The sequence below is a fragment of the Rhinolophus sinicus genome, chromosome 3, assembly GCF_057876585.1.
Source record: "Rhinolophus sinicus isolate RSI-liver-muscle chromosome 3, RSI-T2T, whole genome shotgun sequence".
In the NCBI taxonomy this organism is placed as follows: Eukaryota; Metazoa; Chordata; class Mammalia; order Chiroptera; family Rhinolophidae; genus Rhinolophus; species Rhinolophus sinicus.
The window spans coordinates 147,121,642-147,133,927 of record NC_142503.1 but is presented as its reverse complement, the minus strand read 5'-3'; positions in this window follow the sequence as shown (position 1 = coordinate 147,133,927).

The following is a 12,286-nucleotide window of genomic DNA, read 5'->3' as shown; positions in this document are numbered from 1 at the left end:
CACCCTCATCCTCCCACCACACCAACTTTTTCCAGTCTTCCCGGTTGACTCTCTAAACCTGGCCACTTCTGCCACAGGCCCTGTGCTATGCTCCTCACTTAACATTTGACAGTTCATTGTACTTGAAGAGTTTGCTTAGACTCTCAGCCTAACTATCAGCAACAAGCCCAGCTTAGTCCCAGTCTTTTCCAGGTCAACTGTGTTAGCAGCTAGAACAACTGGGAGGTCCCACTGAGCCAGGACAATGGGTCCTTGATAAAATAATCCATTCATTTCAGAGACTTCAGTCTCTTGAATTCATTAGCCTGACCACACTGGCTTATAACCGGACTTTCACTTATTTCACAACAATATATTGAGATGTTGCTATGAGTGAAGGAAACAGAGATACCATTTGTTCCCTAACTTCTTCACTCTCCCTTTCCAGCTGTTTCCATTCTCCAGTGGCACCTGCCGAACTGCCTCTCAATCAGCAGCTCTCAAACTTTTTGTTCTCTGGAACTTTTACTCTCTTAAAAGTTTTTGAGGCCCCAAAGAGCATTTGTTTATGTGTATTATACTTTTTGATATTTACTGTATTAGAAAAATGAAGAAAATGTAAAAATATTTATTTATCAACTTATTTAAAACAATGAACCCCATTACATAGTAACATAAAGGACGGATGTCTATAAAATGTATCTATTTTCCAAAGCAAAATAAGTTATCAAGATAGGTGGACTTGTTTTGCAATTTTGCCAACCTCCTTAATATCTGGCTTAGAAGACAGCTGGGTTTTCATCTGCTTCTGCATTCAATCTGGTCTAATAAGTTATTCTGGTTAAAGTGTATGAAGACTATCTAGCCTGACACAAATATGTATGTAGTTGAAGAGAGGAATGTTTGATAACATTTTCAGATAATTATGAATAGTATTCTCTGATATTACACTTACACTCAATAAATAATAGTGTAATGTGGGATCTGAAACCTTATCAATAAACTTTTCATACTCGGTACATTAAAATCTATTGGCTTATCTTGAACTCTAACTGGATCTTTTACCCATGCATGATTGGTCATTTGGAAAATATTGGTTCACTGAGTTATGCAGAGCAATTGTTGACACTGTATTATACAATACCAGAAAATCACATTGTCTCAAAAAAGCATTATGCTAAGTGCAAGAAGTCAGACACAAAAAAACTATATTGTATGATATTCTGGAAAAGGCAAAATTATAGGGACAGACATCAGATCAGTGTTTGCCAGGGGCTGGAGTGAGAGGACTATAAAGGAACCTGAACACTTTTTGGGTTGATGAAAATATTCTATATCCTATTTGTGGTAGTGAATACATGACTGTATATATTTGCCAGAACTAATACAACTACATCCCTGAAAGGATACAGTTTACTAAATGTAAATTATGCCTCAATTAGCTAGACTTTTAAATACAGAACTTTTCTTACTATCGCCATCTATCTCCTCAGAAAATTCTGTGAGTACTGGGAGGTTCTCAAGCTCGCGGTGGTGGAGCCAAATTTTCAAAAATTCTAATCTTTGCTTGAAAAGTTGAATTTTATCTCAGTGGTGACAAATACTCTCAGCTTAATATATTTGCATTTAAAATATTCAATTCTTTTTCTTTAAATTCTGAAAGATTGGTCCCAAAATGATGCCACACCTGTCACCATAATACTATTCAAAAATGTTCTGTTGCACATAACACAATAAAGTAAATTATTAATATTGCTAAAGCCAAGTAACAGATAGCTTTTATCATATTTTTCTTGATGTAACAGGCTCACTTCATTCATTTGGGAGATAATGTCTGTCAAATACCAAAGCCTGAATACCCACAGCTTGTCTGCCCAGTATTCTTTCAAGTAAAAATGATGTCCCATAAAAAAGGTGCCTACATGAGCTTCCAACTCAACTGATCCAAGTGTTTTTCTTGAAGCAACTATAGTCCTTTAGAATGAAGCAGAAGGGCTTTATACAAACTTTCAATATTATCATACAGAATATTATAAAGATACATATTCAAGGATTAAGACTTAATAAAATTAAGTTTTACAGCTTTTCCTAGGACATTTTTAAATGACTCTGGCTTTATAAAAATTGCAAATGCGTGATAGAGATTACAATGACGACCAAGACACTTTGGTGGTACTGCTTTCATGTGTGCTAAGACACCTACAGTTTTACCCACCATTGCTTTGCACCATTAGTGTAAATGTCAACACAGTTGTTCCAAGATAAACCAGGGGATTCAAAAAAAATTACTCAATACTTTTGAATATTTCAGCACCACTTGTGTTTGTTGCCAAGGTTTCACATAAAAGAAGATTTTTGATAATTCATTGCTGCTGATGCCAGATAGATACAAGCAAACATAGATTTACCCATTTGTAAGGCAAAATCACAAACCTTCAGATTAGATATTCACTCAATTTTTAAATACACATAGCTTAATTAGTCTCTCAGCTATTGTGTGTGCTTCTCTAGCCAATGCAATAAAATAATTTACCTGTAAGATGCTTCTGTGACTATTTCATTCCTGCTTGAAAAGCTGTAACAAAGAAAAGAAAAGTTTAGTTTTTAAAGATCTTACCAGAGCTATAATAAGATACCCAATTTTTTTTTAACTCTGAAAGATTGGTCCCAAAATATCGCCACATTTGACACCATAATACTGTTCAAAAATGTTCTATTGCACATGACACAATAAAGATTATTATTAACATCACCAAAGCCAAAAGAAAACTAAATTTCATCAGATTTTTATTTCATATTTATAGTTGCACCCAGATTCTTCCCTTCCATCAGTCAGACAACTCTCTATAGTCAATTTCACCTTTTACATCATCTTTAGATGTAGATAGTTTGATTATGGATTGAAAAAGCTACTCTTCTAATCTCCCATTTTTAGGACAACAATACATCCTTAAACATAGATACAATATATTACACTTTTTTAATTTTAGAATTAAATATTATTAAATTCTAAAAAAAGTTTTAGATAAAATTTAAAAGCTTAAAAATATTTTGTATATTTAAAATATTTTTGTATACTTTAAAAATATTGAAGAATAAGACAACAAAGTATACTTCTTATTCTTCTAATCTCCCATGTTTTAGGCCAGTAATCTATCCTTAAACGTAGATGCAATATAGTATAATTTTAAATTTTAGAATTGAATATTGTTAAATTCTAAAAAAAAGTTTTACATAAAATTTAAAAGCTTAAAAATATTTTTGTGTATTTAAAATATTTTTATACACTTTAAAAATATTGCAGAACAAGACAATAAAGTATACTTCTCATTGTGTTTCCACGTAGGCAGGAGAAAAACTTACAAATAATGATTTCATGGGTGTTAATGAAGTTACAGATATATAGCAAGTATAACATGGTATTAAGGGTACAGTAGATGTATTGAAAATATACTGATGTTAAAATGTTCATATTTTTACCCTAAACCTACTACCTTAGAAAATTCTAGAGAACACAAAAGTACCCAAGCACATATTCCATCGATGAGGAATAATGTTATCACATGTCTGGATACCTGTAAGAGAATACGAGTGGAAACAGCAAATTACATCTTGGTACTATTATGAAAATAGTTCCGAGCTGGCAGAGCCCCTGGTAAGGTATTGGAAACCTAGGATGACACGGAGAAATGCTAGCCTAGGTAACCATGGAGCTCCCTTGGAGAACGATCAGCCTTCTACTGTAATTCTTTCCCTTTGAGGGCACTGAAGGAGGAGGCTAGGCTGCTGAAAGACCTGAGACCTGTGACTGCTCCAGTTGTTCAGGAAACCGTTGTTCAGCAAACCCTCAGAACCTGAGGGTACAGACAGCTACTCAGCCATAGTTAACGATGACAATAACACTGCCATCCTATACTCAAGTTAGACATCTCAGGTTCATCCTCGCATCCTTTCTCTCCTTCACCCCCACAGGAAACGCTACTGCCCTCTGTCCTGGTCTGAGCCCTCTTGATCTCTTGCTTGACCACTCCTTAAAGCCTCATCAGTAAGTGCCCAGCCTTCTCCACTCTCACAACACTGTCACAGAGCCTTCGCACACACTGTCTTCTACGTACATAGGCAATAAAGGGAGCCCTTCACAATTAGGCTGCATATACTTCCCACCATATCCTCTGTCTCAATCACTGCGAAAAGGTTCCCCCATAACGCTGTTTTGCACCTCCTAGCTCACACACATGCGCTTTTCCTTGAATTCCACTCATTCTTCAGGCCCAGTTTAAATGTCAGCTCCTTCATAAAGCCTTCTCCAATGCCAAGGCAGAACCGAGGCTCCCCACATGTAAGGAGCAGCTTCATGACCACTTTTATCACACCACATTGTGTCACTTGTTCACATAACTGTCTCCCTAATCTTTCTGGGGAGAGGACAGAGCATGTCTTAGCCACATCTAAAGCCCCCCCCCCAACCGAACTACTGTCTGGTGCACTAGTACATAGCACATAGTAGGTGCCTAATCCACATTTGTTGAAGGAATTTAATGGAAAAGCAGAGTGCTCCCCTGTGATCCGTTAATTTAGGTGCTAAGATGAATTCTCTCATTCAGCTACCTTTGCACTGGCTCAGGTGGTGCTTTGTTCCAGTTGTGATGCACAACAAAAGAATGCTGGAACACAATCTCACCCTACTGGCAAGAAAACAGCCATCTTTTTCAATTGTCAGGATCCTGGCATCCTATATAGGTAGTTCTCAAACTGTGTTTTGATGATAATATATGGCCAGGCACTTGTCATGGAGTTTCTCCACTGATCATTGCTACAAGCCTATGAAGGAAGGAGGCATTATGATTCCCCATTTCATGGAAGAAGAAACTGCAGTGTGGAGAGTACCACATTTTGCCATGTATAATGCACTCCCATGTATAATACACACCCACGTTTTTGGCCCAAACTTTCAGGGAAAAAAATCTTTCATTTCAATTTTTTTTTTTTTTTTTCACAATAGCCCTCTGAGGGCATTATTTTATTTTATTTTTTGTTAGCTTGGGGGCTATCACTTTGTGAGGGGTGAACTGTCTAACAGTTTAATTTTCTTAATTCAAATTTTTATTTGTTTACATTTAGGTACTTGTTTTTTGTATTATGAAAGAATTTTAACGTTTATTTTTTAACAAATTATGGTACAAGAAATTTTATGTAACAAATAATTACAAAACACAAGAACAGATACAAGGTACAAGAAATTTTGTACTGGTAACAAATTTATGTACTGGTAACAAATTTATGTACTGGTAACAAATTTATGATATTTATGCATCATATGGCCAAGAACTCTTCATCATTGCAAATTCATCGTAAGTTCAACAAAACCAATGATCATATTCCAGGGTATTATTTTGCATATGGATATCAATATTGATCTATAGAGTCACACTTTTAATTCATAAGCATAAATAAAAGAATTAAAAACATTTATATAGATACAGAATTAGTACTACCCATGTCTAATGTGTATCCTTATTTTTCCCCCTCACAAATTTGGACAAGAAAATGCACATTATACACAGCAAAATACAGTAACTTGCCCAAGACAAAGCTGACATCCAGGCCAAGTACTTTCCAACATTAAAGCCCAACAATTGCATTCTGCTGCTTACACACAAAGCTGGTTCAACCTAAAATCCTGCTCTAATGAGGCTTCTGTAACTCCAAAAGGATTTTCTCCTTTTAGTAATTTCTCACTGCTGATTAATGAGTTTTTGTTTGTTTGTATGTTTGTTTGTGTTTAATAAACACTAAGGAGAACAGTATGGAAAGAATCTCCTGCCAGAAGTCAGTTCTAGTACACAAGAGAGAACTCAATATTCAGATCTCAAGTGCCCTGCTGTTGTTGTTGCCTCTGGCTAGTTGGTGATTGAAACAGATTAGCCCACATTTATGGTAAAGAGTAAGACCTGCTTCCCAGGCCTGGTATCATTTTTGTACTTAATTGCTGTTAAAATGTTCCTTAGACTCTTATGGGAAGGCCGTGTATGCACTTTAATTATTGTGATAGGTTTGCCAAAGGTGTGGCATTGCACTTTATTAGTTAAGAATGAGGAGTGTTAGTGGAAATAAAGTCTATAACATTATACAACATCCCATTCCCAAGACAAGCATGCGTGTCTGTCCTGATGATGGTGTTGCTCTATTTGTTTTCCAATTACATCTTGAATGAATTCAATAGACCACAAGGCATGATGGAAGAAATCTACTTTCTGGCAATTACAGCTTATGTTCCGCTGAGAGGTAGTGAACATTTTCATTGTCCATATGTATCTGGTCTTTAAAAGTACAGTATAGAAATCTCGAGGCTCAAAAAACGCTATTCATGATTTCATAAGAGAACCCCCTAAAATAATCCTGGCTTCAGACTATTAATGCAAGGGGAGGCAGGCTGCCGTGGAACCCAAGCAAGAAACAGCATTAGAATGAAGAGACCTTTCTGATGCCAACAGAATTTGCACAAGATAAGGGATGTAAGAATAAATCATCAATGGGCTGACAAAATATTTTCTAGGAATAGGCAAAATAGACTTCCAAGTGCCAGGGAAAGGGACTTCTAGAAATTTGTGTTCACCTTTTTTGGTTTGTATTTCATGTATTTAATAACCTACTTGAGGTTGTATTATTACACAACTTACCACCAAACAATATGTTTGGTTTTATATTAGAGAGTTTTTAACATGATTTTTCCAGAATAGAATTCTTCTATGTGTAACCACTGATGTCTGTGAAGGACAAACACTATGAATAGTGTCACAGCAGCCAACATGCATGCTGAATGCTTGAACCATAAATCATGTGTCAGGTTCTTATGCTAATGCTGAAAGATTATTTTTATATTAAATATTAGCAATTGGACAAATACATTATATTTATTGAAGTCATCCATTGGGGAGGGGGAACATTATTTCTAATTGCAATTTGATTCATTTTGACAGAGATTTTGTTTCGTAGGAAACAATGGATACTTTTAAAAGCGCCTCCTTGAAAATTCTGTCAAAACAATATCTGCCTAATATTGTTTTAGATGAACTATTTTCAAAGAGGTTTCAATAGAAATGGAAATATCAATAAAATACGGAAACTAGCCTATGTCATTTGGAGCATAAAGGTGTAAACATATGTATTAGAAAGACTTCAAGTGGCAAGCGAATAGAACCAACTGGTTTTGACTCAGTTTTGTCATGTAACTAAAAATTCCAATTTATGTAACTAAGTATTTCAAGTTTCTTTTAAAACTTTTTAAAGACAGACTAGCCACATTGTTTTTAGAATATACTGGGGGTGCCAAAAAAATGTATACACATGGCTTATATTCACCTTTTGTTATCAGTGTGTATTGAATATTACAATTTTAATACAGTTTTTCCATATCTTAAAATGCATATACTTTTTTTCACACACCCTGTATTTGAGATGAATATATTCAAGTACTTGAATTATCCATCAAAGCTGCCTTAGATCTCGGCTTCACTTTTTTAGGCAAATCCAATGCACATACCTCATTGAGAATCAGTATAAATCTAATCTCATTTAGCCAAGTGATTTTTCATAAAACTCAAGGATTAAATTAAAAGTATATGGTCTGGAGCCAAACTATAGTCATTTACTAACTTTGCTAATTTTGCTAATTTTCCTGTGTTTTAGTTTCTCCTCCTGTAAAATGAGTTAGTAGGACCAACCTCATATTATTGTTATGAGGATCAAATAAGATAATGTAGGTTTAAAACTTTACAATTCTGCCTGGCACATTTAAAATTTGCAATATTATTTATTAGGGAAATCATGCTGATGTATTTTATTCATTTGACACATTTATACATTTACATATATATGTGTATATATATATACACACACACACAATGTACACACACACACACAGGGTGTTATCAAAAGATATGGTGAATTTTAAATATAAAAAATTATTACAGTAAAAGACACATTTCCATTAATTCCCCTCAAAATACTCCCCCTCACTTCTAACACACTTATCCTATTATTCTTGCCACTTTCTGAAGCAGTTCTGGAAGTCCTCTTTCGTGAGTGTCTTTAATTCATCTTCCATCATGACAATACTCCATGTCACACATCGCTTTTGATATGGCAATTTCTGTTAAATAAAAACATTACAGTGTATCCTCATCCACTTTATTCACCAGATCTGGCACCGTGCAACTTCTGGCTCTTCCCAAAAGTCAAAATGACCATGAAAGGTAAACATTTTGAATTGACTCAGGACATCGAGGCAGCTACGACAGCACAACTAAAGACACTCATGAAAGAGGACTTCCAGAACTGCTTCAGAAAGTGACAAGAATGATGGGATAAGTGTGTTTGAAGCGAGGGGAAGTATTTGAGAAGGATAAATGGCAATGTGTCTTTTACTGAAATAATTTTTTTTTATTTAAATACTCACCATATTTGTTTGGTCACACCTCCTACACATATGTACTCATAGATATATATGTATGTATGCATACATATGATGAATGTATTAACTTTCTTGAAATTATCTGAAAAACTGTGTTTTCCACTTCACTTTTCATAGGAAACACAGTCCACACCTCTCATTGGGAATAAGTCAAATTCTGTTCTCATTTAGCCACGTGTCTTTCATAAAATTACATCAGACAGGTTCCAAGCTTTATACACACACACATTTACCCATAAACATATGTGTACATATATAAATATATACACTATACAAATGTATATAAACACATATATGCACATACACACCTATGCCATATATTTTCAATTACCCTCTTTGTCTACCATAATTAAATGCCTATTTCTTTGTTGGAATGAAAAGAAGAACATTGTCTTCAGCTGAGGTGGAGAAGCAGACAGATGAAAAATGAGCAATCCAGACCTGAACAGAAGAAATCTGCATTTTCAAAATGCTTTGAAAAAAGTCTGTGTTCCCCTAGGAGATGAGACACTCACTATTCATTCTGCTCAGTAATACAGTACATCAGTACATGATTTTCCTAGATTAATTACACAGGTATTCAATAATAATGACTCATTATTCTACCAACTACATGCTTATACCAGCAAGGCTGGAACATACCAGCTTCATCAAATGCTACTTAAGGAAATAGCCTACACGCTGATAGATAAATACCAGAGACCGAGAGAGAGAGGGAGAGAGAGAGAGAATATGCAATGCGTGGGTCCACGCAAGGATTTGATGACTGAACGCCCAGAGAGAGTACCTGGCCCTCTGGCTGAAGAAAACAGGGTTATGGTCATTGGTTTAATCCAACCCTATATACCAGCAGTGATGGTGTTTTCAAGAAATTGCCCACCAAAGGGATGAGGATGGTCTCTTCCTCACTCACTATCTCAGCCTTAATTCATGATGTTGCACCATTTCCCTCTCAGTTGCTCATTTACACCAGACCCAGCCAGAGCCCACCACAAGCCTCCATGAGGCCTCCCCTGACACTTCTGTCCCCCATTCATTTTTCCTTCTCAACACTCTTATCAGTTATGACTGGGACATCCTCTCAATTGACTCTTAACCCTCTAAGCTCTTGTACAGAAGTCTAATGCAGCAAACAGTTGTGGAGAACAACCATGTGACGAGCACTGTGCTTGACATTATGGAGGGCACAGAAAACAGATAGTATTGGAACACCTACTATATCAGGCACTCTACATAGCTCTCATTAATGCTTTGAGGATACTGATACCCACAAGACAACAATGAAGAGACAGAGAATCAAAGTAGTTCAATGACCCACTAAAATTCGCACGTCTAATAAGGAAAACAGCCAGAACTTTAAGTCCATATCAATCTGATTCCATATCCCTTGTGCCAGAAGTGACAGAAAGAACAGATTCACTAGGTGAGACAGGACAGCACAATCAGACTTGGTAAGCAGGAGTTTACTTTCACTCAAGAGTGGAGTCTGATAAAGGCAACAGAATGTGAGAAAGCTGAAAAGGTTGGTGGGGCCTTGATCGTGGAAGACTTGGAATGCCACACTCAGCAGTCTGGACTTCATTCTGTGAAAATTAAGATCTCGTAAAGGTTTGTGAGGAGGCAGGTCTATGCAGGAGGTTTGTGAGGATTGTGAGGAGGCAGTATATTCAGAGGGTGCCAAAAAAATGTATACACATTTTAAAAAGGGAACACTGTATTAAAATTGTAATAATATATACCGATAAAAGATGAATACAAGTCACGTTTGACTTCTGCAATTACAAGAGATGCTCAAAGCGGTTACCATCAGTGTCCAGACACTTCTGATTATGGTGAACTACTGCTTGAGCAACATTGACCAAAGTGTCCCCTTGTGTATGTTTTTTTGGCATCCCCGGTATTTCAACATATGAATGCTCTGGGATGATGGCACTAGGACATCTAATGAAGTAGCCACCTATAGGTAGATCCCCACACATGTGATGCTACCAACACAAACTGATACAAACATGTTGTATGAAAGATTCAAATACTGAGCGGCCAGATGGCTCAGTTGGTTAGAGCATGAGCTCTGAACAACAAGGTTGCCAGTTACCACATGGGATGGTGGGCTGCGCCCCCTGCAACTAAAGATTGAAAACGGCGACTGGACTTAGAGTTGAGCTGCGACCTCCACAACTAGATTGAAGGACAACGACTTGGAGCTGATGGGCCCTGGAGAAACACACTGCTCCCCAATATTCCCCAATAAAATAAAACAAAATTTTTAAAAATCCAAATATTGTGAGAAGCCATTACAATGTGCTTTTCCAAAATAGTGAATACGTCTTATTAAATACTTCAATGGTGATTTACCCATCAAGAATGGAACCAAGAAAAATTAATGCTGACAGAGGCTTGGAAGCATAAAACCAAGGCAGAGCCATCATTTTCAGCCATTTGGATGAGCTACAGAAACTGGAGAAAGTTGGAAAAAGAATTTACTTGACACAGGTATATGTTTACTTGATACAGGCATTTTTGAAAAGTATTATTTTTTAATTAAAATAAATTTGACACATAATTGTGCAAGTTTAAGGTGTACAGCATGTGGATTTGATACATTTATATATTGCAATATGGGTACTATTGTAGCCTTAGCTAGAGCCTCTATTGCCCAACTCATAAAAACAGAGTAAAATGGTAGTTACCGTGGGCTAGGGGTTGGGGGGAGAGGAAAAATGTTGTTCAAGGGTACAAACTTGAAACTAGTAGCTAAGTAAGTCCCGGAGAACTAATACATAGTATAGTGAGTATATTGAGTATAGACAACAATACTGTATAATAAACATCAAATTTTCTAAGAGACTAGATCTGACTTATTCCTAGTATGATCAGTGTTTTAGAACTATAAAGAAGTACGTGTCAGCCTCTAGCCAGCTTCGCCTACGAAACTAGGGCAGTTTTCAAGAGTTTGTTGATTTGTGTAATAAACTTATCTTAAACTTCTCACTAGAACAAAGTTTATTTTAAAAGTTTAGAACATGTAAACCAATCAGAACCAATGACTCCTTTTTAAAATAATATTTTGTAGCTTCACTTCACTATTCTGAAAACAAAATTTATAAATTATATAACCTACCACACATATATTTCCCAAAATCAAGGTAATGCTGTAAGCATTAGTATAATATGAAGAAGAAATAAAAGGAAAATAATCGGTAACTAAATAAAGCATATGGATTTTATTACATAAATGCTTAGCACAACTGCACTAGAAGACACAGCCAAGGGGTCGGAAGTTAGTCCTATGCATAGTGTCATGCACAGTGTTACACATAGGAGCGCTGTGAATGTGAAGAGCTACAAACGCAAACCAATCCAGGTTGAAGTGGTGACTCACATACCATGAGTAACGTCACCATGGGCGAACATGATCTTTCCTAAATAGTGAACAATTCTTGGTAAAATTGCAAACAAAATGAAATGCAATCTTTTCCTTGACTATGTTTGTATTTTTGGAAGAAATCAGTATAAAATTAAAAATAGAATTACCATATTCCACTTCTGCACATATATCCAAAATGATTGAAAGCAGGATCTCAAAGAGATATTTGCAGGACTGTTCACAATAGCCAAGAGGTAGAAGCAACCCAAGTGTCCATCAGCAAATGAATGGATCCACAAAATATGGTATATAAATACAGTGGAATATTATCCTTAAAGAGGAAGGAAATTCTGACATATGCTATAACATTGATGAACCTTGAGGACATTATGTTAAGTGAAATAAGGCATCACAAAAAGATAAACGCTGTATGATTCCACTTATATAAATTATCTGGAGTAATCAAA